This window comes from Bos javanicus, chromosome 5 (assembly GCF_032452875.1).
Source record: "Bos javanicus breed banteng chromosome 5, ARS-OSU_banteng_1.0, whole genome shotgun sequence".
NCBI classification, from domain to species: Eukaryota; Metazoa; Chordata; class Mammalia; order Artiodactyla; family Bovidae; genus Bos; species Bos javanicus.
Window position 1 is genome coordinate 70,965,981 of NC_083872.1, and position 13,425 is coordinate 70,979,405.

Sequence of the window (13,425 nt, forward strand, 5' to 3'; positions counted from 1 at the left end):
TTCCTTTCTATACAAAATTTTAAATCTGAAATTTACTTCAGTGAAAGGCTGGCTTTGCATTTGGGGTTGCATCAGTGTGGCTTGAACAATGACGTGACTGCCTCCTCCCGGGCCGTGTGTGTAACTTGTGGACATGGCCTGGACTGGCTGTAAGCAGGGGACAATGAATGTGCTCACAAGAGCCAATGCCAGCTGGACAGTGCCTCTAGGTACACAGAGAATTTGGCTGAAGAGTACTGGAAGGTGAGTCCTTCTTTCTGTGTCACTTTTATAGGTTTACACTGGTATCAGTGGTTTGGATCCCCTGTAGCGGCCACCCATGAGGCAACACGTCCAGAATTATTCCGTTGAAGAGGCCATGAGTTTGTGTGTTGACCCTCATAGTTGGATGAAATTCTGGATAGTTTAAATTACTAAACACACACACACACACATGACTAACTGAGTCTTTGCCGACTCCCCAGGGTCTCTCCCCATGGTCTAAAGGTCAGTTGTTGAGCAGGCCCATCCCCTGAGAGCAGGGACTGTCTAGGAACCCTGCCAGGTGACAGGTAAGCATGGTGTTTGTGCATACCGGGCCTGGAGGCTTCAGTGTCTCAGGTCACGTTACAGTTGAAAGGGTCATGTTACAGTTGAAGAATTTACAAAACAAAGGACGTACACAAAGACATTTACAGAGATATCTACAGAGAGAAACAGAGACAGAGAGAGGGACAATTTCCAAGGACAATTCTGAATTGTGATCCCTGAATCCTTCAGCCAGATTAAGGATATAAAAAAGTGTCAGAGTGTGGGAGAGATTTGTTGAGAAGGTTCTTTGGGGAAGAAGTGCGCAAGTCTTCTCTATCTTCCCAAGAGAAGAGAGTTCAACCTTCTTCACCCCAAATCTGGTGCAGTCATGGCCACAATCAATTTTATAGCATTTTCATCACCCCAGTAGAAACCCCACACTCATTGGCAGTCATTCCCCATTTCCCCCTAAGCACCTGAACCCTAGGCAACGAGGGTTGAAGGCAACTACTAATTATCTTTCTGTTTCCACAGATTTGCTTATTCTGGGCCTTTCGTGTAAATGGAATCATGTTATATGGTATTTTATGACTGACTTCTTTCACATAGCATAATGGTTTCAAGGTTCATCCATGCTGTATCAAATCAATACTTTATTCCTTTTTATTGTCCAATAATTCCAGTATATGAATGTGCCACATTTTCTTTATCCATTTATCAGTTGATGGACATTTGAGTAGCTTCCAACTTTTGGCTATTATGACTATGACTGCTATGAACATTGGTGTACAAGTTTGTGTTTGGACATATGTTTTCATTTCTCTTGGGTATATATACTTAGGCATGATATTGTTGGGTCATATGATAACTCTATGTTTTAACCTTCTGAGGAACTAGCAGACAGGAGATAAATATAAAATTGTGTTTTGATTATTTCACAAGTTGTGCTTGTTCAACATACTGACTACTGATGAATTCAACCCCTACCACACCTCAGTTACCCTCTGTGGTCAGGACAAGATCAGTAAGTGAGAGACAGACAGAGGAAAAGGGAGAAATAGAGACATATACAGAGAGAGAGAAAGAGACAGAGAGAGGGAACAGGCAAACAGGAAGTTAAAGACAAGACGTAGAGGCACCAGATGAGACCTTAGGAGTGATCAGACTTGGAAAAGAAGTGGTTTGGATCTAGAGGTCTGTGAAGCAATTAGCTAGCCGTGTGTATTTGAAATTTAACCGAACGTTTAATGCCTCTGTGCCTTCTACTACAGTTCCACTGTGCCAGGTACTAGCTTCAGGTGAAGCTATGATTATGCACATATTGTTTTACCTAATCATCATAAACATTTGTTGTTGTTCAGTTGTTCAGTCATGTCTGACTCCTTGCGAGCCCATGGACTGTAGCATGCTAGGCTCCCCAGTCCTTCACTATCTCCCAGAGTCATATTGTTTTACCTAATCATCACAAACATGTGTGGTGGCTAACATTATTCCATTTTACAAATGAGAAAACTCAGGCTCAGGTAAATAACTTGGTCAGAATCATGCAGCTATAAGTCACAATCTAATATTTATTTTTATTTATTTACTTGGCTGCCCTGGGTCTTAGTTGCAGCATGTAGGATCTTTACTGCAGCATATGAACTCTTAGTTTTGATTGTGGAATCTAGTTTTTTGACCAGGGATCAAACCTGGGCCTTCTGCATTGGGAACATGGAGTTTTAGCCACTGGACCACTAGGGAAATCCCTATAAGTAGCAATCTGAGATCAGAAACCTGTCTGCCTGCCCCTTAGGCCAATGTTCTTGACCACTACGTGCCTCTCATCCTGGGCATGTGGGCTAACCCTGCAAGCTCCTGAATGACTATGTGTGCTTCCAAAAACCCTTCTACATTGTGAGGTGCATTGGTAAAATGGCCCTCAAAAAGGGGGCAGGGGCAAAATATGTAGTGTGTGCCAATTTCCATAGCGTAAGTGTTCTCACCACAGCAGGTCTTAGGCCGTCATCACTTTACAAACTAGCTCACAAAATTCCTGAATATTTAACAAGTAGCTTTCATGAACCAGTACGAGCAACTTAGAGCACATCCCTGCTTCTATGCCTTTGAGTGGTATGGACCTTTGCTCTTAGTCTTTTGAAGACTAAGAGAACCAAACTTCTCAACTGGGAACCAAAGTTCCCAGATGACATGCATCCCTGAGTTTTCTGGTTAACTGAAGGATTTAACCTGTAATACTAACTCAGAAACCATTTTGAGGGCAGACCCGGTGTTTCATGACTCACAGAAATAGAAACACATTCATATTAAAGAAATGCACTAAATTTGTATGCATTTTCCTCTTTTACCTCTAAGTAATAGTTAACATACTTTTAGGCTTATTCCAGAAATCTGAGTTATAAGCCAGTGACCATATGATAGAAGCTAAAACTGAGGGAAGCCAGACCTTCTTCACATGGTACTTCTCAAACTTGGGTCTGCCTGTTCTACCAGAATTTAAAAAAATATAGTACATATTTTCTTAAAAAAACTTTTTCAGTTACATAGATAAAGGTAAACATTCTCTTTGTGTATGACTCACTGACATTTAGCAAAAATGCTTTAGTTTTTTATGGGAATAAATTCTTTGATGGGGGAGGGGAGTGACTTTTTCCCCTTACAAATAGGTGTGTACATCTTTAGACTCTGATAATCTTTTTTTTAATTATCCTTCCATATTGTTTCCACATTTTTTTTTATTTTTGCAGACTCTTTTCAGCTTTATTCAGTTTCTTTTGTTTTTGCACAGACAGGCAACTGGTGACAAACCTCAACTGTCGTTATACGACAGATCAGTGAGAGCTGGATAAAGTGGCAATCTATAATCTTACAACCCATTTCACGTGGTTCACCAGAGCAAGAGCTGCAGGAATGGTATTTCCTAACTGCTAACAACCAGCTTCATTATCACACCACCCTGAACTAACATTTTTGCCTTTGGCTTATAATGGGAGTCATTAGATTCTAGAAAATTCCCTGTTCGTCCCATCCCTAAATTTGATTTCCTGAGAGCCAGAGAGAAAACAAGTTATTCTGAGCTTTGTGTATGACAAGTGAATGTGTGGGTGAAACAAGAACCTGCAGTCACCTTGGTGCTGCTGGACCTTGTCCCCTGATGCTGTTGAAAGGAGCCAAGCTCCAGGTGGAACTGCAGCTCGGGCTTGCTGATATAGCACGAGTGGAGTTTTCCATAGGAAATTAACCAAGTAACACTCACATTCTTTCCCTTCTCTCCTTTCCACTCTTCTCTTCCCTCTTTAATGAAACAGCTTAAGCTCAGCACTTGAACTCTTTCACAGGGGTGAAGTGTTTGACAATTTCAATCTCTTCTGACACTCTGATCAAAAAGAACAGTCTCTCTTCACTTGCTTATTCCAAAAAGTGCTTTTCATCAAAGCTATTGTATTTCACTGAAGATGCAACTTTCTGAAAACAAGATATTTTAAAATGATAGTTCAAAGATGCCTTCCTTTAAAAAATGGCAAAAGTGGCACTTTAAGAAGAACCCAGTCACATAAGTGGATCTGGTCCTATATGCAAAAAAATAATTGTGGCACAGTCAAATAGTAGGTTGCTAATGTCATAGACATAAAATCATCCAATGAATCAAAATGAGGGTGAAATCTTCCACAAGTAGTCATTCTTTTGTTTAATGTGTGTGCTCCTTCTTCATAATGAAACCAGTAATGGAAGGTTTAAGGAAATGTTCAGTAGTAATTTAATAAAAATATTGATAGAGTGCTAGATTCAAAGCAGTTCCTATCCACTTTAGAGACACAATTCAGCATGGTTGTGACCTACGAAATACAAAACTCTATGATAGGTGATATGAGGTATAAATAGTTGGTCCCTATATAGATTAGAGTAGAAGAGAAAACTAAGTATAAGAATAATCAGAATACAGATAATTACCCATGTAGTGTATATTCCCTGAGCTCCTCTGATGGGTCAGGCACTTTGCTACAATGATTGAGATAGTGGTGAGCCAAGGAGTACTGGTACCCACCTCCCTGAAGGGAAAATGTAAGTGTCAAAATTCTGTCCTTCCTTCAACAACTATTTATGTGTATGAACTATATGTCAACTGCCCTTTTTGGAGCTGTTGATATAGCCACAAGCTAAAAAAACCTCTCTATTCTCAGAGATTATGTTCTATTGTGGAGGTAGAAAAACAAACACATGTACAGTTTCAGATAGAAGTAAGTACTATGAAGAATATAGGAAGGGGGAACTTCCCTGGTGGTCTAGTGGCTAAAATTCCATGTTTCCAATGCAGGGGGCCTGGATTTGATCCCTGGCTAGGGAATGAGATCACATATGCTGCAACTAAGACCCAGTGCAGCAAAATAAATAAATATTTTTTAAAAAGAATATAGAAAGGGGTCAGTGGATTAAAAATGACAGAAGGTACTACATTAGATAGGGTAGTTGGGGAAGTCCTTTCTGGGAAGACATTTGAGCAGGGACATAGTGGAAGAGAGGAGCCCATGCAGATCTCTTAGGTAGAGGGAATCCTATATGTAAAGATGCTGAGGTGAGAAGGAGCTTAGTGTGTTTGTGGAAGAGCAAAGAGGCCAGTGTGGCTGGAGGAGATAAAATCATGGAGAGGGAAGCTGGTGAGGAAGCTGAGGTCAGATTGTGTGAGGCCTTGGTAAGGACTTTAGATGTTGTTCTGAGGGTGATGGGAAGCCAATAGAGAGTCTTGAGAAGGGGAATGATCTTATTTGACTTTTTTAAAATAAATTTTTATTGGAGTATAGTTACTTTACAAAATTGTATTAGTTTCTTGCTATATAGCAAAGTACATTGTCATATATATATGTATATCTCCTCTTTTCAAGATTTCCTTCCCATTTAGGTCACCACAGAGCACTGAGTAGAATTTCCTGTGTTCTTATTAGTTATCTATTTTGTACATAGAAGTATGCATATTTCAGTCCCAGTCTCCTAATTCATCCTGCCCCAATCCTGCTTGATAATTTATTTTGAGTCATTCTGGCTATCGTGTGGGGGAATAGATGGTGTGTGGGGGCTGGCAAGGGTAGAAAGCAAAAGAAAGCTAACTCTCCCTTAAGTAAGAGGCAGTTCCTCTTACCTAACTGCCTTAAATCTGAGACATCAGCTTTTCCTGCCTTAGGACTTGAACTGAAACATTGGCCCTTTCTGGGTCTCAAGCCTGCTGGCCTTTGGACTAAAACAATGCCATTTCCTGGGTTTCCAGCTTGCTGACCCATCCTGTAGATCTTGGGACTTGTCAGCCATCATAATCGCATGAGTTTTTTGGTTCTACTTAAGAACAACTGATTGAATGAGGCCTATCCACATTAGGGAGGATAATCTGCTTTAATTAGTCTACCCATTAAAATTTTAAACTCACCCTACAATACCCTCACAGAAATATCCAGAGAAATGTTTGACCAAATATCTGGAAACCCTGCAGCCTGGTCAGGTTGACATATAAAGTTAACTGTAACACTCCTGTTGGGGTACCCCTGCCTCTTTTTCAGCCCCATCTCTCAGTCACTCTTCTATACACCTTACACCCCAGTTGAACAAGACTCCCAACTGCTTTCTAATCATGCCCAGCACTTCCAACTACCCTAAGAGTCCCTTCCCTTATCTCTGCTTGTTCAACTCCTACCCACTCAATGAGGCATATGCCACCTCCTCCAAGCAGTGGGTCCTGCTCTCCTTACTGTGCTGTGTCTCACTCTTCTTTTGTCCCTTCTTTATTTATGTCTCTCTTTGGCATTTAACGCACTTCCCTCATATAGCCATAATTTACATGTTTATAAGTGATATGAGATGCTTAGCAAGAACTATCCAGGGAGTCACCTAGGAAACATAGAAAGATGGAATCCCTTGTGACGTTCTTTACAGGAGTGAGTCATTTTGGTAAATGGTTTGCTGTCTCTTGCTTCCTCCTCTGGAAAGTGAGGATACGGATACTACCTACCTCAAAAGATTGTTGTGAAGACTAAATGAGATGCATTGCAAGCACCTAACATAGGATGTCCTGAATATTCATTGGAAGGACTGATGCTGAAGCTGAAACTCCAATACTTTGGCCACCTGATGCAAAGAATGGACTCATTGGAAAAGACCCTGATGCTGGGAAAGTTGAAGGCAGGAGGAGAAGGGGATGAGAGAGGATGAGATGATTGGATGGCATCATCGACTCTATGGACACAAGTTTGAGTAAGCTCTGGGAGTTGGTGATGGACAGGAAAGCCTGGCGTGCTGCAGTCCATGGGGTCACAGAGTCGGACATGACTGAGCAACTGAACTGAACTAAACATAGGATGTGATGAAGAGTAAACCCTGTGTAAAGAGGAGTTAGCTCTGAGGAGAGCCTCCCTCAGAGAGGTAGACACATGACTCCCACAAGTCCTGAGGGGAGTTTCCCACAGGAAGGTGGAACAGATGGGGGGAAGATAGACTATAAAGGTCTTAAATTTACAAGTTCGTAGCTCAAGTAAGGGCTTACCTGCATTCTGCCTGAATCTGCCTGCAATGCAGGAGACCCAGGTTCAATCCCTGGGTCAGGAAGGTTTCCTGGAGAAGGGAATGGCAACCCACTCCAGTTCAAGTGAACAGTGAAGACTAATGAGCATCCCTGGACCCCAGTTCGAAAGGGGAGAGAACCAAAGTCACCCAGCTTAGGCCAGTTGTCCACCTCTTATATCTGTTATGACTGGATGGCAAGATTGCTGTTGCACAGCACCACCAGGTCCTGTTCCTGTGGATCATTAGGGGCAAGTCTCAGAGACATGAGAGCCTGGGTTGAGTGTACTGTAGTTAACACAGCATAACACCCATCACACTCTCTGGAAATCTTTTGCTATACTCTTTTGGCTCTTTTATTAGGTCATAAGCCCCTGAGGGCACATCCCTATAGCTCCAGTGCCAAGCATACCACCTGGCACATTGTGGGCTCCCAACAAAGACTCCTTGAGTGAAGGAGCATTTACTCATTTGCTTCCATATATAAATTATCATGGAAGCCCTGTGTTTACAAACCTCTCAAAACACTGCCAAACAGAACCAGTAAGTAAAAAACAATGACAACAACAGTGAAGGTCTTGAGGCATATCCTTTGAAATGAGAGAAAAAAAAACCCTGAAAAGTACTTGCCTAGAAGTTACTGAGAGTGGGAAAATTTTCCTTCTAAGGCAGTCACTGCCAGTCATGGACAGGGCAACTATTACATGTGAAAATACTGGTGTCAAACCTCCTTATGGAAGATGATTTAAAACTTTACTTGGCATTTCCTTCCATATTTTAAAACCAGAATTTCTTTACATAATAATAAAAAAGAAACCACAGATACTGCAGCTTCAGAGACAGCCTCTGTGTTAGGGCCATCCACCAACAGTCCTCTCAGCTTAGGGCCCACTATCTAAAACCTGCTTATGCAAAAGTCCCCTTTGATGAGGTCAGAGTGATCATGTACTGTGCTGTGCTTAGTTGCTCAGTCGTGTCCCACCCTTTGCATCCGCATGGACTATAGCCCATCTGGCTCCTCTGTGCAAGGGAATTCTCCAAGCAAGAATACTAGAGTGGGTTGGCATGCCCTTCTCCAGGGAATCTTCCCAACCCAGGGATCAAACCCAGGTCTCCCACATAGCAGGCACATTCTTTACAGTCTGAGCCACCAGGGAAGCTCCAGAGTGATCATAGGCATTAAAAAATGAAAACAGTATTAAATCACTGCTAGATAGAATATTGAAAAGCAGAGACATTACTTTGCCAATAAAGGTCCATCTAGTCAAGGCTATGGTTTTTCCAGTGGTCATGTATGGATGTGAGAGTTGGACTGTGAAGAAAGCTGAGCGCTGAAGAATTGATGCTTTTGAGCTGTGGTGTTGGAGAAGACTCTTAAGAGTCCCTTGGACTGCAAGGAGATCCAACCAGTCCATTCTAAAGGAGATCAGCCCTGGGTGTTCTTTGGAAGGAATGATGCTAAAGCTGAAAGTCCAGTACTTTGGCCACCTCATGCGAAGAGTTGACTCATTGGAAAAGACTGTGATGCTGGGAGGGATTGGGGGCAGGAGGAAAAGGGGACGACAGAGGATGAGATGGCTGAATGGCATCACCAATACTCGATGGACGTGAGTTTGAGTAAACTCCAAGAGTTGGTAATGGACAGGGAGGCCTGATGTGCTGCAGTTCATGGGGTTGCAAAGAGTCGGACACAACTGAGCAACTGAACTGAACTGAACTGAACTGATGAGCTGAATTGTGTTCCCCAATTCATATGTTGAAGCCCTAACCCTCAGGACCTCAGAATGTGACTGTCTTTGAAGATAGAACCCTTAAAGAGAGTAATTAAGTTAAAATAAAATCATTAGGATGAGCCTTAATCCCATCCGGCTAGTGTCCTTATGAGAAGAGGGGTTTAGACACATGGAGATATAAGGGATGACCATTTGTGGTCACAGGGAGAAAGTGGTCATTGCAAGCCAAGGAGAAGGACCTCAGGAGACACCAAACCTGTCAGCACCTTGACCTTGGACCTCCAGTCTCCAGAACTTTGAGAAAATACAATTCTGTCCTTTAAGCCACCCAGTTCCGTGATGTTTTGTCATGGCAGCCCTAGTAAGCTAATACAATCACTTTCTCTAATGGCTCCTCATCCTTTTAAGAATAAGGACTTTTTATTTTATTATTTGCTTATTAAATAAATTTACTTCACTGAACCAGCAAAGGAAAAGCACAGAACATTTAACTCCATAACTAGTTTATCAGACATGCACAGAAAAAAAAACTTAAAAAACAAGATGAGGGCTCATCTTAATCCAGAATCATCTCATCTTGATGACAGCTACAAAGACCCTATGTGCAAATAAGGCCCTACTCACAGGTACTGGGGGTGAAGATTCAAATATATTTTTCTGGGAAGCGGGGAGATGCAATTCTACTCTCTGCAAATGTCTAAGCTTGAAGGGAGCTGAAGATTAATTGCAAGAAGTATGAAGAATCTTCTGGAATGTGGTTGATATTCTTGATCCAGGGGCTGGTTATACTGTAGTTCCAGTTTATGGAAATTCATCCAGCTATTCCCTTATGATATGTACGTGTTTCTCTATGGATGTTATGCATCAATAAAATAATTTTTTAAAGTCACTTTTGTTTAGAATTTGCAGTTGTTTATTCTTTTGATTTATGTTTCTCTAAAATATCAGAGAAAAGCAAATCTATCAGTGTCTTGAAATAAAGCAAAAGAAGACTCTAATTGGATATATCACCGTGGGCTTTGATTTCTCCTCTGTATCTGTGATCAAGAAACTCTATAATGAGTAAAAGCCACAATGTATTCAGTATTTTAAAATTGATGTTTTTATCTTCACAGCACCATATATATATACTTGAAAAATATTTGTACATAAATGTCTCAGGTATTATATATCTGTTTACAGATTACACTTGCCTGCCATATGGCTTCACAGGCATTTAGTACTAGTTCTGTGGTCACTCTATAGTCACAAGCTGTGGATCACTTGTCTACAGCCCCTCAGGGGAAAATGTACAGTGGTGAAGAGCATGGAATTAGGAGTCGAACTGTCTTGGTTAGCATCCCAGATTGTCATTGTTTTGGTATATGCAATTGTTGTGTGTTTCATTTTTCCCAACTGTAAAATGGAGTGATAATAATAGTTATCTAACTCATAGGATTCTTGTATTAAGATGAGTTTATACATTTTAATACACAGTAATTGGGCCAGATTATATATAAGCATTAGCTATTATTATTATTATTGGGGGCTTCCCAGGTAGCTCAGTGGGTAAAGAAACTGCCTGCAATGCAGGTGATGCAGGAGTCATGGGTTCAGTCCCTGAGTTGGGAAAATCCCCTGGAGAAAGGCATGGCAACCCACTCCATCATTCTTGCCTGGAGAATCCTTTGGACAGAGGAGCCTGGCAGGCTACAGTCCATAGCGTTGTAAAGAGTCAGACACGACCAAAATAACTGAGCACACATGCACAGCTATTATTATTATTATCAAGATTTGCAAGCTAGAGTGAAGGTTCAAGGCTGTTAACTGCCCTGCTCCTGACTGGAGTAGGTATAAGGGGTAGAGATTACTTTGGAGGAGTCTTATCTTTTGGCTGTTGAGAATAATGCTGCTATGAACTTAAATGTACAAATATCTGTTTCTGTCCCTGTTTTCAGTTATTTTGTTTTTATACCCAGAAGTGGAATTGCTAACTCAATGATAATTCTATGTTTAACTTTTTGATGATTTGTTTGGATTTGATAATTATTGATTTTTTGAGCTGTCACACTATTTTCCACAGTAAATGCACCATTGTATATTCCTACCAGCAATGCACAAGTGTTCTAATATCTCCACATCCTTGCCAACACTCATTTTCTGTTTTGTTTTACATGTGTGGTGTGGTTATTTGTGTGTTTGTGTGTCTGTGTTTGTAAATAGCTGTGATAGTTAATTTTATGTGTGAACTTACTACACCAAGGGATTCTTTAGGCAAGAACACTGGAGTGGGTTGCCATTTCCTCCTTCAGGGGATCTTCCTGACCCAGGGATCAAACTTGCATCTCTTAGGTCTCCTGCATTGACAGGCAGGTTCTTACCACTAGGGCCACCTGGGAAGTCCCTGTCCACATATTTGTTCAAATATTATTCTGGGTGTTTCTGTGGGGATGTTTTTGGATGAGGCTAACATTTAAGTCGGTGGACTTTGAATAAAGCAGATTTCTCTTCATAATGGGACTGGGCCTCATCCAGTCCGTTGAAGGCTGGATTAGAACAGAAAGACCTACAAGTGGGAATTTTCCAGCAGTCAGTTTTTTGGACTAGAACTGGAATACTGGCTCTTCCTGGTTCTCCAACCTGACAGGTTTTGAACTGGAAAGGTGGCATCAGCTCTCCTGGTGTTCCAGCCTGTTGGCCCACCCTAAAGATTTTGGACTTGTCAGCCTTTATAATCACATGACTCAGTTCCCAAACTTATATATATATATGTTTGGGAACATATATATATATATATATATATATACATGTGTGTGTATGTATATATATGTATACCTGTGTGTGTATATATATATATATATATAATATTGGTTCTATATTATAAAAATTGTATTGGTTCTATTTCTTTGGAGAACCCTGACTTATATAATAGCCCTCCTAATGGGCATGAAAGTCTCATTAGAATTCAAATATGTGTTATAAATACATGGTATATACACACTGTATAGAGAACCTTTATTGAGACTTGTCATGAGCCAGGCACAGCCCTAAGCACTTCACATATCTTAATTCATGTGATGTACACAATGCCTCTGAAGCAATCACCAGTATGACCTCTAATCTGTAGATGAGAAGGAAAGCACATAAAGGTTGAATAACACGGGCTAAGGTCATGCAGCTGTTATGTGGTGATTTGAAATCAGCAGTCTGGTTCCAGAATTCTTGCTTTTGCCAAATGATGCTCAGGCACCTTCTGTACTAGTAGGTGTACTTAATTCTAACCATCTTGGTGATTTCTTATGCCATGGATTTCTCTTTATATGTCCTCTCTTCTTCCCAAAAGTCCTTCTCTACTTCATTTCCCACGAATCAGTCAAGACTGATCCATATTCCCTGTTGTGGCATGTGGTGTGAAGGGGAAGAACAATGGTTTCTGGCCCCAACAAAACCCTGAAAATGTGCCTTTGGGGAAAAAAATTAGGAACTGCTAAATCCTTTACACTGGAAGCAGAAAAGTTAAAGTATTTAAAAATGAAAATTATTCCCATAGTGTATTTGAGCCAAATAATTAACGTGTACTCATGTATTAATTATACGTCAATACCATCCTTGCCCTGCTTTGTGGGGCTGTCCTTTTTCTAGGGTTACGTGAGGATAAGCTTTTTGAGGTAACACTGAATTCCATTTCAAGAAAATCCTCGCAAGTCTGGTTAGGCGAAGATTTCCATCCAAAAGAATTGCCCAGCCAAGCAATTAAGTCACTTTCAGAAGTTACCAACTTCCAGCTGACCTTTGTGGAAGCCTGACTGCAGTTATAACTCATAGTTTTTTTTTTTTTTAAAGATCAAACTCCCCCTCCAGGAAAAAATGTAACCAGTGCTTGAAACTTGGAAAGAGTAGTAAGCCATATCCCTCCCTTTAGAATGGCTGCAAACATTTTCACATTCAGTTGGCCTTACTGTGTCCTGTCTTTTAAAACCAAAGCCTGAATAATTTCATCAGAGCTGTTTGCTTTGACCTTGATGGGCTTCTCAGGATAACTGTTTCCTGCAGTGTATCTTGGGAATGTGGACTCTCCCAGACTGCAAAGCTTTAGCTACTGCTAGAAAGAGGCATAGGAGAAGGCAATGGCACCCCACTCCAGTACTTTTGCCTAGAAAATCCCACGGATGGAGGAGCCTAGTAGGCTGCAGTCCATGGGGTCGCTAGAGTTGGACACGACTGAGCGACTTCACTTTCACTTTTCACTTTCATGCATTGGAGTAGGAAATGGCAACCCACTCCAGTGTTCTTGCCTGGAGAATCCCAGGGACAGAAAAACCTGGTGGGCTGCTGTCTATGGGGTCGCACAGAGTCGGACACGACTGAAGAGACTTAGCAGCAGCAGCAACAGAAAGAGGCATAGCAGGGCATGTCATACCTCAAATGGTATCAGAGAATTTTAAATCAGAGAGGATCTCCAAGACCACCAAATCATACTCCTTAACTTCACAGATGAGGAGATGGAAGCTTAGCAGGGTTGGAGGAAGACATTAAAGTATTTTAAACAGGACAATAGGGCTCTTACATTGAATTCACTTATTAAATCTATGGGTGAGACAAAGCAAAGAGCTTGGAATACCACTATAGGCTGGAACAGACCAGCATGATAAAACTCAAT

At 41.2% G+C, this 13,425-nt stretch overlaps 1 long non-coding RNA gene across 7 annotated transcripts in view; it reads left to right on the forward strand.

Annotated features, from left to right (window-relative positions):
* The window catches only part of LOC133247857 (uncharacterized), a 68,519-nt gene that overhangs the window by 37,294 nt on the left and 17,800 nt on the right, over nt 1-13,425 (forward strand). For 4 of the 7 annotated variants that reach the window (XR_009736535.1, XR_009736533.1, XR_009736531.1 and 1 more), the window contains one exon: nt 465-551. The exons of 2 other annotated variants lie outside the window; for them this stretch is intronic. This is a non-coding gene — a long non-coding RNA (uncharacterized LOC133247857). Of the gene's footprint in view, nt 1-464; nt 552-3,298; nt 3,756-13,425 lie in introns of all 7 variants that reach the window. One more of the 7 variants, XR_009736532.1, reaches the window with a different exon arrangement.